This window comes from Pempheris klunzingeri, chromosome 3, assembly GCF_042242105.1.
Source record: "Pempheris klunzingeri isolate RE-2024b chromosome 3, fPemKlu1.hap1, whole genome shotgun sequence".
NCBI classification, from domain to species: Eukaryota; Metazoa; Chordata; class Actinopteri; order Acropomatiformes; family Pempheridae; genus Pempheris; species Pempheris klunzingeri.
The window spans coordinates 20,108,563-20,125,664 of record NC_092014.1 but is presented as its reverse complement, the minus strand read 5'-3'; the positions used below and the strand labels follow the sequence as shown (position 1 = coordinate 20,125,664).

The 17,102-nt window shown below is 42.4% G+C and overlaps 1 protein-coding gene across 2 annotated transcripts in view; it reads left to right on the top strand.

Annotated features, from left to right (window-relative positions):
• Positions 1–17,102, top strand: part of add3a (adducin 3 (gamma) a) — a 92,867-nt gene that overhangs the window by 15,185 nt on the left and 60,580 nt on the right. The window contains exon 1 of one of the 2 annotated variants that reach the window (XM_070856490.1): positions 7,241–7,353. The exons of the other annotated variant lie outside the window; for it this stretch is intronic. The gene's annotated coding sequence lies outside the window, so the exon portion shown is untranslated. Of the gene's footprint in view, positions 1–7,240; positions 7,354–17,102 lie in introns of those variants that run through there. 2 annotated transcript variants of the gene reach the window in all.

Sequence of the window (17,102 nt, the reverse complement as noted above, 5' to 3'; positions counted from 1 at the left end):
TTTCTCTGCCATTACCATTTAAATATTTCATACTTTCTTCATTTACAGTGCACTGCAATTTGAAACTTTATAGTTAACTTTTTGGACCATGTGGTTTAAAACTGCAATTTAAGGTGCTTAAATTATGCTTTCTGGTGCATTTAAATGGTCCAGACTCATCGAAAACAACCCAAAATATGGTGCACACATATTGTATGTGTCTCCTTTTCTTTCTCCCAGATACAGAGTCAGACATGTCTTTGCCTTGTCTTCACTCAGTCAAAGACAAGTCGACACACATGCTAAGCTGGCTTCAGTTAAAAAAACTACTGGACGAATCTGCGGAACAAAGGTGGATTTGAATTATACCCAATTCTACTGCAGAGGTGGCCAGCTGTTGGAGGGTAAAGGGCTGCAATACAGACTCATAAAAAAAGACAGAAAGTGATGGATTTTTAGAGAGCGTGGAAACAATAAAAGCTGTGAAGTTCTTGAAGTTTTGGGCAGAGTGTTTGGTGTAAATCATAAAAGGCCGGGCACATCCGGCATGGATAATGGTAGAATGATGTTCAACCCAGCTCTCCAGCGTAACCGGGGCTTAGCTTATTACATGCTGTTCTCGTTAATTTTATCCATTGAGTGAAATATTTTGATTTTGAGGTATTGAGTAAGCTAACGTAACCATATTGGGTTTTTATGTTTGTTTTGTTTTATAAAAAATATGACCGCAATATGACTGCTCTCTCTGTAGGCCTGGAGGTACACACACACACACACACACACACACACACACACACACACACTTGTAGTTTGTGGATTTGTGGTGACTGTGTCGATTGATTTTAATCATTCTGGTCTTTCCAAGGACTGACGGCCTCTGATATGTCGTTACAAACTGTTTTAATTAAAATCAGAATGGGTGTTTCCCTGATAAATAACAGCTGTCTCGTCAGTGACTCATCAGTCCTGACAGGAGCCAGAGGAGGAGTTTGGTTTGTGTGTGTTTGTGTCTATGCCTGATTGCACGTGTGCTGTATTCAGTTTGGGTTTTACAGCCACATTTGATATGATTTGTTGGCCTCTGTTTGTAGTTGTGTTAAGATCTGAGAAAGGGTTCTGGTCTTGTTGCAGCAGTCATATATCTTTAGCTTTATGGCTGTCTGTCTGCATGCCATAGTTTGGTGGTTGAGTTTGCCTTTGACTCTGGTTCTGGGCCACATGGTGTGTCTTGTAATCATTAGGCACATCCCAGTGAATTGCAGACTGGATGTATTTGGCCACATCTTGACCACATTCACAAATGCGTGGACACACAAGATGCGGCTGGTTCTTTTACTCATAAACATACACATGTACAGATTTAGTCAAACACACATGGCACAGGCATATATACATATATACATTCATATAGGCCTACAGTGGAAGACACACTCACTCACACACATTCACTCTCAGCTCTGGTGGCCTGTGGGGCTTTTGTAGCGCTGAGAGGCCACAAACGACAGCTTTGTGTTTGGGGAAGCTGGGAAAGTTGGACTGCTACACATATACACACACACACTCTCTCTCTTTCACGCTCACACACACACACATACAGACACACAATTTGGCAGTGTCAAAGCCCGTGCACAGTTCTGCCCAACTCAATGGGCTGATTCATTAGGGCCTCCTCATGACACTAGAAGAGAAAATGGACTTGCAGTAAAGGGAGGACGAGGAGACGGGAGTGTTACAGCTCAGCACACTGCAGCTGAAGTCTGACACGACCTGACAGTGGTCAGGCCAGTCTTAAAGGAAAAGTCCGCCCTAAAATACTTTTGTTTTTGATAAGTTGCAGGTTGTCGTTCGAGGGTGGATCTTTCTTTACTATGTTAGATATCATTTAAGGCCACTGTGGGCAGAAGCATTAGCATTAGCAACATGCTAACATGCAGTGTAGATAAATATTTTTGTGTTGTGGGCACAATACCTTCACTTGACCTTATCTAACTAGATTTTTGGTAACACTCTAACTTGTAATGGGCCAAGCATTCTTACATAAAATCATGCAAATTGTGTCAGTGCTGTATTTGCTTTTAGATCTCCTACCTCTACTCTCATGTGTCTTGAAGTGTTTAACAGTCATTATATTTGTGGTAAAAGAAACTTCGAAGGATGAGACATTTTGTTCTTGATTGGCCCACGTGCTGCTTGTGCCCTTGTCATAAAATTGCACCATTAAAACAACATTCTGCTTTATTTTACCAGCTGCTCATCCAAAAACCGCAAAATTTAGAGGGTTCTGACAGCCACTATTATGCATCATTATTCACGATGGAGCCGCACAATGACTCAAAAATATTTACACTCTTCAGTCATTCTGTCCCAGTGCATGAAAACACTCTGAAAATGTCCAAATCCTTTTCTTTCCAATAGTTCATCCCAAATTAATTTCATTTGCTCTGCGGGAGAGATGTTTTTTGTTGTTTTTAGTTTTAAAGGTTTTTTTTTTTTTAACTTAATATCATCATTAGTGAATTTGGCAGCCAGCAGTGGAAATGTGCTGTGGAGTGGAGTGGGTGTTGTAAGTAACGATGCTTGGCAGCGAGCTGTGTTTGTCTGGATCTTTCCCTTGCTGTCTCCACTGGAGCCAGGCAGACTTAAAGCCCAGTCCTCCTGTCGACGAGGGGCTCTCACAGCCCAAACACCCCCCCACCCCCCCACCCCTCTCAGATATGTGCGAGATTTACTTCATGTCTTCATGTCAGCCCCCTCTGGACCACACTGGGAGATAAGGTTTAATTCTCACATTTTAACGATCTGTTGTAGGTAGATGAAGTTTCTGCTTTTATAAAACCTGACATCATCATTAAGCCACTGACATGGTTACTTTTTTCCCTTCAAAGGAGTAAAAGCTGTTCCACTGACGTAAAGTCAGTTCTAAACAACATGCACTAGTTGCTATTTAAAGAACTGGATTATTATATTTAAGACGAAGACAAGTTAACTCTGCAAATATGCGCTAAATGAGTCTCTAACACAGTGTGCATTTTTACCATAATGAGCACCTCCTGACCTCGGGCCAGACATGGACTCATTAACTGAAACACCATGTTTACCTCTGTCACATGATGTTACAGTCACGGTGCATATAGGCCAAGAGTCTCCACACCCCACACTGTGAGGGGAGGTCGCCTCAGGACTCGAGTCACCCAAATACTGAGAATAAGCAAGAAAAATAATCCCGGGTGATTAATAAAGCAGAGGGCTCGGGGCCATTTTGTCAGGTTTAGTTATTATAAATTATGACGTATACCCATGAATTATTTATTAAATGTCATAATTTGTCAACATCTACAGCTATGAAATAAGAAACGTTGTAGGCTCCTGAATGAATAATTCATAAATAATACACACATATAGTTGGACTGTTTTCTCTGAAACAGTTACAGACCTTGTGGTATTGGCTCATGCTTTTTGTTGTCATAGAGACTGTCAGACACACACACACATACACTTAAAACACTGTCGAATGGCTACCACAAGTCCTTTCTACATTATCTATATGGTTTCTCTTTCTGTACAGTCTCATTTTGACAACACATGTTTCTTTACAATATACAGTCAGTCACTGTGATTACAGGCCCTTCAACTTTACTCCACTCTGCGTACATATTTTCTTTCTAACGCTGGGCACAGGCCAGTTGGCCACTGCACGCTGCTGCAGGTGAATCCTAGCACTTCCTTTGGGTTTTTCAGGGGATTTGAGCTTGCGTCAGCAGTTACATTGCTTCGCTATCCTCTCGTGTTTGCATGGAGTAGAAAGTGTTTATTCATTGAATTCTGGGCAGAGAAGCTATGTTCTTCGTAGCCACTTGATCAAATTTTTGGGCACATTTTGTTCTCTTTCTGAGGAGTACCCACTGACAAATAAGAAGGCAACTATTGTATCGTTGTTTTGTTCTTGTTGATGCTGCAGTCCTGTGGGTATGGCTTTTTATACCACTCCTGACTGTGTGCTTAGTTGTTTTTGATTAGATCTTACATATACATATGAAAAGACTGCAGTGCAATAATATGTCTATCCATTCATGGAAGCACACTGACAGGCACTTTACAATTTTGATGATTTATAATCTATGAATCCTACTATGGAATCCGCAGATCATATGTACACACATTTACAACTTTATACTGACTATACAGCTCATCCCGCTCTACTTAATCTATATAATTACCTCCTGTATAACTCCTGTAAGTGCTCATCAACGTACAGTATGCATACGCCATCTGCCATTTGCAAGTACATTGCCCCATCTTCCTCCGTCTTTCCTTAAAGGAGATATTGTAGAAAGATAGCAATCCCGCTCATAAATAATCTAGACATGCATCCCAATTTAACCGACGGAGACGGCCGGGCCCCTGCACATTTCACTCAAATATGTGCTAATGTTAGACCAGGCATCCAGCTCCAGCGATGCTGGGGGAGGCCAGAGGGCGAGGTTTATTCTGGGGCAGGTATGCACAGTCTGAGATAGCCAGAGTGAGGCTGTCAGAGTGGTTGTAGTGCTGGTTCTTTTGTTAGATATGCTGTGTAATAAATGCTTGTGTGAGGTCTTTTCATATAAAGCATCTTATGATCCATAAGCAAGCCTTCTTTAAGGTCATAAAACAATGCATGACTATGCAGGTTTGACATTTTTCTGCAAACATGAGCCCTCAGCTGTCACCAACAAATTACTCCCAACAACACGAAAAATGCCTTTTATTCCAGTGCAGCCTGAACACACCACAACTAAATAGTTTCCAGTGTGGGAGATTCACAACTCTCAGGCCTGACGAGGGATTGATCCTCTCGTCCTAGACGTAGTTTGACAAACACAAAACCACACTCACCACAGAGACAAGCAGAGTAAGCAGGGAATCCCTGCCACTTAAAGATTGACAGCTGGGTATACAGGAGCTTGGCCAGAGTGCGTTTCGCCATAATCCCCCTCTCTTGGTTTGAATAATTGATTCTGAATTGATTTAAGCTCAGCTGGCTCACTTGCTTTTTCTTCCAGCTTTAGACAGTAGCATGTATTTTTGCTTCCTATAATTATTGTCGGCCTTTTTTGTGCTTGTCAGCAAAAGACCAAGCTTTTACTTTCCAAATGGAAGCATCTTTGAGGAAGCAGCAATTAAAAATTCATTTGAAATTCATTTGTTGCTCTAAATGACCATGGTTTACACCCGCCAACAATTTCCCTTCATGCTAGGGAGCTTAAATGTTGGCAGATGCTTATTTAAGTTCTAAACAAAGTTCTGAGAGATCTAAGGCCTCTTGGAGAAATGATTTTACTCAATATTTATCATCTCACAACCAGCTGAAAACCCACTAATGAAATGATGACTATAGGAGCCTGTAATGTACAGAATGGGTTTAGTTTTTCTCTGAGAGTTTAATGCAGAAAAGTTAGGAGACTTGGACGGAAGAGGGGAAGAACTGTGAGGTTGCCTCCTGAGTTGAACTTTGCATGGACAGCCGAGTTTGTGTGAAGCCAGTGAGTCAGCCTTTCACATGCTAATTTAATGTAATTCCTCCGGCCTTTTATGTCATCTCAGTTAACAAATTGAGCAGGTTTAAGAGGATATAGATAGTTCACTTGTTTCAGTGTTTGGTCAATGTGTACTGGACGGCTATTTTCAAACACCTCGATGAGGCCTTAAAAATGGTGCTGACACGGAGTGCAAAAATAGAATTTTGATTATTTTATTGTACCTGCTTAGTTAATAAATAGATATGTGTATATAAAAAAAAAAAACCTGCTCAAAGTATTTGTAAGAATTATAGTCCCCACAATGTCCACCAACAAGTGCCTTGTATTTAACATCTTACTAATCATATGAGTTTTTACAGTTTGTCTTTCAAGGAACATTTGACATTTTTGGAAAATGAACTTATTTGCCTTCTTGCTAAGAGTGAGATGAGACGATTTATACCATTAACATTCCTGCATGAATAATATGAAACCGGAACCAGTAACCTGTTAGAGTAGCTTAGCAGAAAGACTGGAAACGGGTGGAAACAACCAACCATGCTCTGTCTAAAGTTAATAAAAAGCTGCCTAAATGAACCGGTGGTTTTTGATCTGTACGAAACAACAAAAACAGCTGTTCATCGTTTCATGGGGCATTTGTACAAGCTGTTTTTTTCCCTGTTTACACCAAGCTGAGCTAAGTGCCTGCTGGGTCTCCTGTCTTATTTAGCGTCAGGGCACGAGAATGGTATCTTCACGTCTCACTCACAACAAGAAAGGGACAGAACACATTTTCCAGAATCTCAAAATCTTGGCTTTCCCATATTTTCTGAAATTTCACAAAAAAGCTCCCAAAATATTCAGCCTCTTGATGTTTTATGCAAATTTCTAAATACCAGCAGCTCCTTCCTTTCTTTGTTTTGGTCAAATTCTCCTCCGAACTCCTTTTGTGTGGAGTGAGATTCCTCATGAGGAGGTTGTTAAGCTGCTATCAGGGAAAGTGCTGGATGTCTTTTGGGGGAGTAATGGGGAGGGAGGGGGACCCTTTAGTGGAGGGAAAGTAGGGGAGGGTACTCTTGTCAAACCTTGCTGAAAGAGACGGTGGCATTTTTGTGCCTTGCCAAGGACTTTGGAAAATGTAGCAACAATGATGGAGAGATGGGGAATTGAAATTAAAAGTTTGATGTCCAAAGCAAGAAGGGGATGGATACGATTGTTTATAGAAGTTAAGGGAGGTGGTTTTTATTTCTGAAGACTTTTACTTTCTTGTACTTCCCTCCCCTTCACCCTCAAATCTGATCCAATGAATAAAAACTGTTGAAAGTAGGGATGGCCAAAAAATCTTTCAAGGTCTTTTTCTTTTTCTTTTTTTTTTTTTTTACAAAAGATCATTGAAGCACCCTGAGGGGAAGGACCCTGTCATCTCGACCCCGTTTGCGTGTGTGAATTTAAATCAGGTTTGACCCTCCCCCTTCCCCTCTTCAACCCCCCACCATCACCACCGACAGTTTCCCCCCTCTGTGCGTACTGGCTAGTCCTCTGCAGCTCGAGCAGCAGATAAAGTGTGTTTTCTATCAGAGTTGCTCTCTGAACAGAAGCAGATATAGCTGAGCGGCTCCTGCTTTAGTGTGGAAGGAAGAACACCAGAGGGGGAAGAAAGGGAGATACTGTAGGAGGAGCTGGAAGGAAAGAGGGCAGCCGGCGCAACAGTTTTACTCTGCATTCAGCTACAATGGGAGAGGCGTGTTAGAGAGAGAGAGAGAGGCAGAGCGAGCAGCACAAGCAGAGGACTCGCTGCAGTGCAGGTGGATCACAACTGTCTGGCGAAGAGGAAGGCTCGGGCGCAGCAGTTTAACTCTAAATTGCTGTCCAGCAGGTTTGTAGTGCAGTTTCTTTACAATTCTAGCTGAGCAATGTTGCATGGTGTGTTCCTCTGTGCGTGCGTGTGTGTGTGTGTGCGTCTGTGTGTGTGTTCTGTGTCTGATATAATGGATGCTGTGTTCTCCACCGTCAGGGCTGCTATCTCACTGCTGTCTACTCTTGTTGCCTCTGTGCAGTTGAGACATTTCCCAGAGCTGACAGTACCAAGGGAAAGACCATGAATCTGTGAGAAAACCTGTTTTCAAGCTTTAGGCATGAATTTTCATTTTTTGTCGGTGTCTCATCAACACAAGTTCAGGCCACGTGAGAAACTTCCAAGCTGGGAGGAGAACAGAGGACTTTCTGCTTTGGTTGCTTCGTGCTAAATGAAATAGCAGTGGCCCTCTTCCCTCCTTTCAGATTGCGAGTTCTTTTGCTTTGGAGAAGAATAGAGCCGGGAGCTGTGAATGGGCCCGAGATGGCTTTCTGTGTGCAGAAGAGAGGTGCCGCCCTCTCAAGTGTCAGCATGCCTTAGTGGGTTGGTGGCAGGGGGTAGGTTAGGGTTCATGTGCTTTTAGTTGATAGAAGTGGCTGAGTTTCATGCATGGATAAGAGTCGAGCCATTACCTGTGGTTGGTCCTTCATTTGTCAAAAAAGTTGTCCTAAAAGTTCAGTTCTACTAATGTTTCTTCCTGTCTTGCGGTTCCTATCCCACTCTTTACCGCCTGAGGGAAAGGAGGAGCGATACAGTCAAGTGCTTTAGTCGATCGGCCTTTTCATAGGTGTCTGTTTACTATTGACTGAGCAGTGATAAGGAGCCGTTGGGAGCTGCTCATTTCTATTTCTGGTCGTTGTTTTCTGGGTGTTCCAATGAAAGGCCCCCTTTCATGGTTGGTTAACTGAGTGACTGATGGGAAAGTCAGTGGTTTGCTTGCTCCTTGCTCATAGTGTTGTTTGTTTGCAAGCTATGAATTTGCTGCTGACAATCTCTTCACTTTGTTCAGTTTTGTATCGCCTGAGGTGTTTTGCATGACTGAAGATTTGCTTTCCAGGCCTCAAGGTTTTGGAGCTTTGAAGAACTTGTATAACAATCTGTACACCATTTCAGCTCAGTCTGTTTAGGAATCTTGGATTTAGGAATCATGTTTGTGCTGCAGTTGTTTTTGACCAGGAGTAAAATTTCATCAAATCTGTCTATATGGCTATAAGACCATCCTACTATTAACCTGAACTGTAATTAAGTAACAAAGCTCATAAATGTCAGTGTCATGTCCAAATACAAAAAACACTCCATTTTTACATTTTGTTGTGCTCTTTGAGTTGTCTTAATCCCTGTCATATTTAACCGTTCAACTGACAAGTGCAGCTGAAAAATTTTCCAAGCCGCTGACAAAATAAAGTCTGACTTGCTGTCAAGTTTGTCCTCTCACTGCTGAAATAATGAGGATTTGATGGATTCATAGTGACACAGACACCTGTGTCCATGGTGCAGCCTCCTGGAGGCGGTGACCTCCCCACACGTGGTACGCACATTTTCTTCCTCTGCTGTTGTCCTCGCCATGATCACATTTCTCTAAACTGTAAGTGACGGCATTATGCTAAAACATTGTGGAAGGTTAGAGACAAAACATTAGATTTGATACTATTTCGCTTGAATGTATGAGCATGTTGGATCTTTGCTGAAATGTAGATTACAGGGTGAAGTGATTGGGAATTTTTGAAAATGCTTCAAATCTAAAGGTGCATGGTCATAGCAAATGCAATCTCAGTTGTTAAGTGTTGCTTTGCAGATGCTTTAACAAGGTTAAAGCTTTAAGATTCAACTCAGTCTGCAGAGGAGATGTATAATCTGCATACACATCCTGCTTCCATGGCACTTGCTGCCATGGTGATAGCCTCGGCCCTCTGAATCCTGAAACATCTGATCCAATATTTGTCCAGAGTTCTTTTGTAGAGAAGCAATAAAACGGGACCCTTGCAACAAGCTTTGTTTGGTCTTCATCTTTTGGCCGTTCTCTGGTGTTTTCCCATTGTGTCAAGAATGATTTTGTTTGCCCGGTCCTTCAAGAAAATATTGCTGCTTAAGGTCGAATGATTTGCAGTCCTTGCTGGTCTTGATTTCCTCTCCTGAGGCATTTGTATATCCATCTGCATTCGTCACCGCATGTCTGCTCTTAGGTCAAGGTTTCGAGGTAAATCTTTGTGGTAACTAAAGACAGGTTTCTTACTCTTACATGTGACTTATTGCACTTCAGCTGTGGACATGTAGTTCAATAACATTTTAAAAGTAGCCAAAAGAGGTTACTTTTCCCCCCATGCTGAGGCTGAGGAGGAGAAGCATTGTTCTGGTGTCTCAATCAACCTCAGTGACCCAAGCACCTCTCCAGTTCCTCTCCTTATGTTTCCACTTTAGGAGGGATGATGACCATATGTGATGTGTGTGTGTGTGTGTGTGTGTGTATGAGTGAATGGATGTGTGTTTTACAAAGAGACAGGAAGGGGTTGTCTTATCGTCCAATAAATGGGTGTTACTCTTCTTTCTAACGTAAATCACCAGTGTGTGTGTGTGTGTGTGTGTGTGTGTGTGTGTGTGTGTGTGTGTGTGTGTGTGTGTGTGTGTGTGTGTGTGTGTGTGTGTGTGTGTGTGTGTGTGTGTGTGTGTGTGTGTGTGTGTGTGTGTGTGTTAAATGGCTTGGCAAGCCTGCCTGTGATTATGTCATACAGCATGGTTTCCAGCTGTCCAAGTGTGCTGAATTTAATTTAGTTTTCAAAAAAGTCATCCCCAACAGTGTGTGCGTCCGTATGTGTGTGTGCATGTTATTTATGTGTATTTGTAAAATTTTTCTATTTGTACATTTCAACTTGTCTTTAATCTTCAGTCTTAATCTTCAGTCTGTGCTTAAGTGTTTGTATAAACGTGCAAGTGTATAAGTACACACTCACTCACTATGTGGAGCGTCACCTGTTGGCCTGCTGAGCAAAGAAATCATTGCTGTCAGATTCTGGATAAAGAAAGCTCTGAGCCTTTTTGATGATTGTGATTTGGGTCTGATTGAACACTGCAGTCCAGCTCTAAGTCAAACCAAATGTATTTGGGCTGGATCCCACTGAGGGCTTAGATGTGAGCTTTGACAAAGGACTGAACACATTTCAGCTTTAACACAGGTGCACATGGAGTGGCTCAAAATGGCCGTGACTGGATTTCTTTGTGGACAACAAAGCAAACATATACCATCTTTTGAGCAGCACTTTTTTTTTTTTGGTCATTTATTTAGTGAACACTGAGGCCTTTTAAAGTTCGATATTCCCATGGACAAGCCCAGCAGATCCTCAATTTCCTTCAGACTTAAATTCATATCTTGTGGTTTGTTGACACAGTCTGATTGACTCATTGCTGTCCTCCCCTCCCACAGATGCTTTAACAATGTTGCAGTCATGTTACTTAATTCGATTCTTGGAAACGCCTCTGCAAATGAGGGATTAATTCTGTGTGGTAGGATTGTTGTTTGATTTACTGAGGATTGTGCCTTTTGTGGGATTCATGTCTGAGAGGGCAGTGAGAGAGAACCTCTACTCACTATATCCATTGTATGGATCATAATGTCAGTTGACTGGCCTTGTCTAGCCCAGAGGTTAGACCCCTCTAACCTCGTGCTCCCAGTCAGCCTTGACCGCAGTGAGTTGAGGCTCGTAGGGTGAAACCAATAACTTCTCCCGATACTTTTTATAGACTGCTCTGGCCGGGTCACAGTTCATGGGAAAGCTTTGCTGAACTTGTCCTCACCAAGTGGCAGGACCTGCTGACATGTTTCTCTCATGACTTTTCACCGAAATTGGATGTCAAACGAGAAGAGAGAATCTATATGTACATGTTAGACTTACTGTAGATGCTCATTAACCTCTTAATGTTGTTCCTTTGGTCCAAATAACAAATAAAGCAGTCATTTTGCCTGCAAAAGCATGCTCAAGATTAGATCAGTTACCAAACACTGCAAGGGACTATGACTAAAAGTTTCCACTAAATTAAATATTGGGCAATATTCACCAAAACCACCAGATGACTCAGACCTTTGGGGACACAATGCAACAGGACATTTCTCCCCTTCAGTTATGACCAAACTTTACTTTCCATTATGCTTAAGTTCCTTTTAGGTGCATGTCATTCACTTCGGTTTTATCTCCGTCTACTAATATTACTTCTTGTACACTCATTTACTGCCCTTGGGTTGTAACACACATAGTGTACTTTAACTTTGACCAGAGATGCCTCGTGAACATCTTTATCTGCAGATGTAGCGTGCTGTCTGCATCTGTTAAGTACTGTTTCTACTCAGTCTCTCTTATGTCAAGGACAGCTTCCCTCCCTGTCTTGGCAGTGATAATAGTGCTGAGTCACTTAGACTGTCATGTGTCTTACAGCAGATCAGCTGTTCGATGGGAGAAATTTCAGGGTTTTTGTCCTGATAAAACTGGCATCAGCCTTTTATTAGCATTAGGTAGTCATGCTGATGCAGGCTAGATGAGTAAGAGACAACCTCTCAGCGTCAAACTGTTTGGTTTTTCAGTAACTGTGGTAAGTGGGGGGGGGGGGGGGGAGGTTAACTGTTTGAAAGGTATTTTATGAGTATTTTTATTGTAGGTTTAATGTCCCATTAACTTGCACTATAATTGCTAAGAAAGTGTAGGTAATAAGTGCTAATGTCTAAATTCCCTGGGAAAGTCTTTGATAGTAGAGACTGCAGAAATCCCACTTTCTACACATACAAGGAAAAGAGAAAGAAAAGGGGAAACCCGTACTTTCAAATCTGAGAGGAAAGTGAGAAATGTTAAAGAAAAGGGAGAACCTTTTTGACAAATTGTCGGTTTGGTCCAGGTGTGACATTTGTCTGCAGGGACTTGTAGCTCTGTGTAATGTGATGTGTGGCACGTTGAGGGGGTGTAAAAGGGGGAATGCAGCACACAGGAAAGAGGATGTAGCTTTACTCGCCCTGGTCTTGTAACTATCTACAGAACAAATAATCATCCAGCCAACCAAAGCAAGAACACATATGAACACACTTGCAGTACATCCCTGCAATACACTGCAAAACCATGCAGAACCTTGTTTGTTTCAAGTCCAAAAACAATGACTTCATCATTCACTGGGAAGCTTTTCTGTCCCAGCAAACATTGGCTGTGGTGGTGAGGAGGCTGGGCACAAAGCCTCCCAATTTCCCCTTAAATCTCTTTCTCCTCCTTTCTTTTTTTCTTTATCATTTCTTCCCTCCTTGCCTCTTAACCAAAACCTGGAAGTCATTTATGAAGTCAGGATGGGGTTTCTCCCATCCAGAAGTGGATATTTGAGAAGAGACTCCAGTTTGACGTCCCACACCTCCCATCAAGGGAATTGCATCACAGCGAAGCTGAAGATCTCAGTGCTGGAACCAGCTGTGGTTTGATATTTGGCTACAACCAAACCTAGTTACTAAAGCAGAGATTGTTTACCACAGTCACAGTCTTTGGAACAATCAGAGTCTCTGCCAAATTACCAAGTGCAAACAGGTGCTGTAGTGTGCGTCAGTAGCATTGGCGTAGGGGTTCTGTACCAGATACCATGTGGCTTGTTAAGGGAAATTAGCCATATACTGGCACAGTACACCTCTATGTTTTACTCTTAGCGGGCTGTATTGCATTGTAATAAGGATTTAACTGAAGCAAATCAAGTGAATCTAGAGGGTTAAAGTATAAGCTCAGGATATTGAAGAATAAGAATGACTTTATGGACTTTTTTATTTAATCAGCTGAGGGAATTTATGTGTGCTGTGTGTAGGCATGATATATCAATGGGCGACCCCCATTGTTTTATGTGTGGGCTTAGTTTAAATGAGTGGATTATCGAGTAACTTTTGAGAAAATCAGACCAAATCCCAAATCAAAGCAGTGTGCATGTGAATGCCGTGTTATTCGAAGCAGTCTCTAAAGGGAAAGACTAGAAAAGTGCACTCAGTAGAGTGAGAAACTGGTCTGCGGTAGAAGTGAGCTGCAAGACTACAGTTGTCCGGGACTGGAATTGAACATCCGTGACCCAACCTACACCTATAACCACTGTAAGCTTTACGACATTTATTTAATTTTTTCTTTGAAGATAACATTAATGTGGATTCATTCACATTGTAAAGTGCGTAACTTAAGTGGATCATAACAAAACATGACCAAACTTTTCTATGTGTGTCAGCTTGTCCGCCACTACAAAGGCCACAATGTGGCCTGCACAAGACTAGGTTAGGCTTGTTTTTAGCCGCGCCAAATGCCTTTTGCTCTGCCATGTCAAACTGAAGCAGTAGTTGATCACCTATGGCCCCCACCAGCCCGTTAAGAGGGCAGAGGAATCAGCAGTCAATGACGGTATGATTCAAAAGGACAGCAGAATAGGTTTTTCAAAAATTGTGAATCACTGCAGTCACAAGGAGTCACTCAGCATAGAGGCATACATGTGTAGAAAAAAGAGAAAAATTGAGAATCTCATCCTGATGTGCCTCTTCAGGTTTAGTGGAAAATATGCCATTTTGATGTGTCTAAATTCTTTGAAGTGCTCTGCACCATAATGCTTCACAAGAGGGAGTGTAAATGGATAGAATGAGGACCATTATATTCTGTCAGGACATTACAAAAGAGTAAAGATGTTTTACTGTTCAGGCACACATACAGTAGATCTACACATTCAAGGAGGAACAGACAAATCCCTTGATTGCACTGCCCCCTGAAAGCTCAAACGTCACAGTGCTGTACGTCCACACTCCAAGGCCTGCTAATTATTGTGGGCTTGAAGTTGGAGAACACAGCCCAGATTCCTTGTGCATGAGAGAGACTGGGGTCCAAAGAGGCAAAGGAGGGGAGAAACTAAATCTAGAAGTGCATGAGCCGTCAGAGTTTGTGCAAGACACAGTGACATATCAGTTTCATGGGTCAAGGGTCACAACCCTGAAGATGAAACGAGTAGAAGTGCAGATTGAGAAGTGGGGTGGGAGGTCGAACAAGCCATGTATAGAAAAAGACATGTTTGGAATATATGAAGGGAGAAATAAATGAGCAAGCGAGTTGGGTGCACGAGTAGGTGGGAGGAGATGTTATTAATCTCCGTTGTTTTCCCCCCGTATTGTCATTTCCTCTGCAGCTGGTCCCGGGTTGAGAGGGAAAGAAAAACACAACTGAGGAGATCAGAAATCTAAACAGTGGTCTTGCCAGTGGGCTGGGTGTTCCCCACCGCTGACACATCTGTAATAAAACACATTGTCTGATTTCGTAATGTGCTGCTAATGAAGGTGAAGAGACGGCCAGGCAGGAGAAAAATGCACAGATGTGATGCAGCCCATGTTAAATAAGTCTGTGTAGTGAACCAGTGATTCACACAGTTAAAAACTGATATTAATGGACAAGATGGACAATACAAATTCATTAGAAATCACAGGTTACGGTCAGGAATTCCGTTAAGTGTTTCTTCTGAGCCATTTTATTGGTTCTTTTTTTGTTTCTGTATTTCTTAAATAGGTCTCCGTATTTAGTGTGACAAGAGTAATTCCACAGATTTATTGCCCTGCCTTGGCCCTTGACAGATGCCTCCATCAAGCCCCCGTCTGCTCTAATGTCAGGTCACCGGAGCTTGACCTGACAGTCCGTGGGTCACGACCCCATTAAAATAAAGTTCCAACGAGGGTTTTCTCACCTGACAGCGAGCTTCTTCTGGCCCTCAATCACTGTAAATTGGAGGTCTCGCTCTGTCATACAAACATACGCTCATGAACAATCATGCACACTCAAACACACCAGAGACCATCGAGCACTGAGGAAGAGTCACGTATGCCAACTTTTCATGTGGTCGGGATACCCACAGCATTTTAAACTCTCCACAAGTGTGGTCAGTGTCTGTTGCTTCACAATAAAAGCCTTCTACTGGTCTGCCAGTAAAAACCTTTTATTGTGAAGTGGCTAATCAGGTCATGTAAGAGCACCTGAAACCTCCCTGGAATCAAGTCCGAAACCAACAATCTGACAAGCATAGCTGTTTCAAGCAGGGACTGGAGAGCTGCGCCAAAGTGAGAAAGTACGGCAGGGCTTGAACTTCTCCCACAAGCTCTCTTTTTTTTCATTCTTCACACAACGACTTCCGTCACATTTCGTGAGTTAGCATTAATTCAACACCATTAAATGCCTTTAAGTAGAGATTGACTGAAAGTGTGCACTCTTATCCCCAGTGTTTGATTCATTACATTGAGACTAGAAAGACACGCAAAAGACTGAATTCTTGGAAAGAAATTCGGGAGGCAGAGGGATGGAGCGTGGCATTTTTGATCAGGTATAATCATGTTTACCTCAGGGTGTGGACAGACAACATGTTTGTTTCAAGCAAACTGAACCATTTATCAGCATCTTTTACAACAATTATGTCTCTGATGGTAGCCCCGGTAAAGAAACCTGTATTAGAAAATAGTTCAGTAAGAGAAACTAACACGGGATTGAGTCAAGACTCCAAACCACAGAGGCTACCTCACACAGGACTGACAGGAGAACTTAACCTTGTACATAGGGACAGCCTGTTCACAAATGTTGATCCAATCACTTTAGTGCAATGACAAAGATCAGCTGAGGACAAAGACTATGTGTGAGATGTGTGCTGTATTGAGCCAGTGCAATGGGGCATTTAAGGTCCCACTCTACTCCTGGTCATTATTGATGCAAATGTATTGTGCGTGCGTGTGTGAGACAGAATTCTACATGTTGCAGTTGATTGGGCATGGTGCTACCCACTGACGCATATTTTATGTTTTTTTTCCACTACTCCACTTTAATAAAAATGGGAGTGACAAGATTTATGTTTTTTTTTATTTCTTATTTACCATGTTTAGGTCATAGATTTGTCTATATGGCTTCTTACTGGAGAAACCTCTGGCCTCTTTCAAAGCTGCTCAGTGCCTCAAAGTATGCTACTTGGCTCAGGCTCACAAAGCTCGTCATCAGTGCCGCTAAACTGGCTCATTCAGACTCCACTGTTTCCCCCGTGCAGCCTGGAGTTTGGCAGGTAAAAAAGCCAAAGTTATGGAAGTCATTAAAATTCCTTGGGAACATGTGGACGCTTGTTTATTTTTCCGCCCAAGGAGGGAGGGTTGAGAGCTGCCAGGACGCTGCACTGTCCTTCTCTCAGCAAGAAGGACAGTGGACAGAGTGTGAAAGAGATGGAGGACCTGATGGAGGACAAAGGAGATGAAAGACAGATTATGGGAGGGGGATGAATGAGTAAAGCAGTGGACAGACTGCTGGATAGAGGGAAGGCAGAAGTGGTTGAAAGAGGGAAATAGAGTATGGAGGAATGAATGGAGAGGGCGAGGAGGGGGAGAGGCGACACCCTCTACTGGATGCCAAATAAAGAGTGGGACAAATGAACGTTGGGGTTTCAGTGAGCCGTACAGGAAGAAGATTAGAGACGGATGGATTCACACACAGGCTGGAGGCGAGAGAGAGGAGTGGAGGGAGGGAAGGACAGAAATGTAATGGCAGCGTTTTGTCCACTTTAGACGAACTTTTAAACTGTCACTGGCCTTATGGCCTTAAAAAGGAACTAAGTAGTAAAATAGAGAGAAAATGAAGGCAAAATGTTGAGACAACAACATGAAACGGCAAATTCCATTTCAAGTATTCTAAACATTTTGTTATGTCATGGATTTGCTAGCCTTCCTAATTTACTAGAGACCATCTTGTGTTGCGATCACGACAGTCGCAACGTCAAATCGG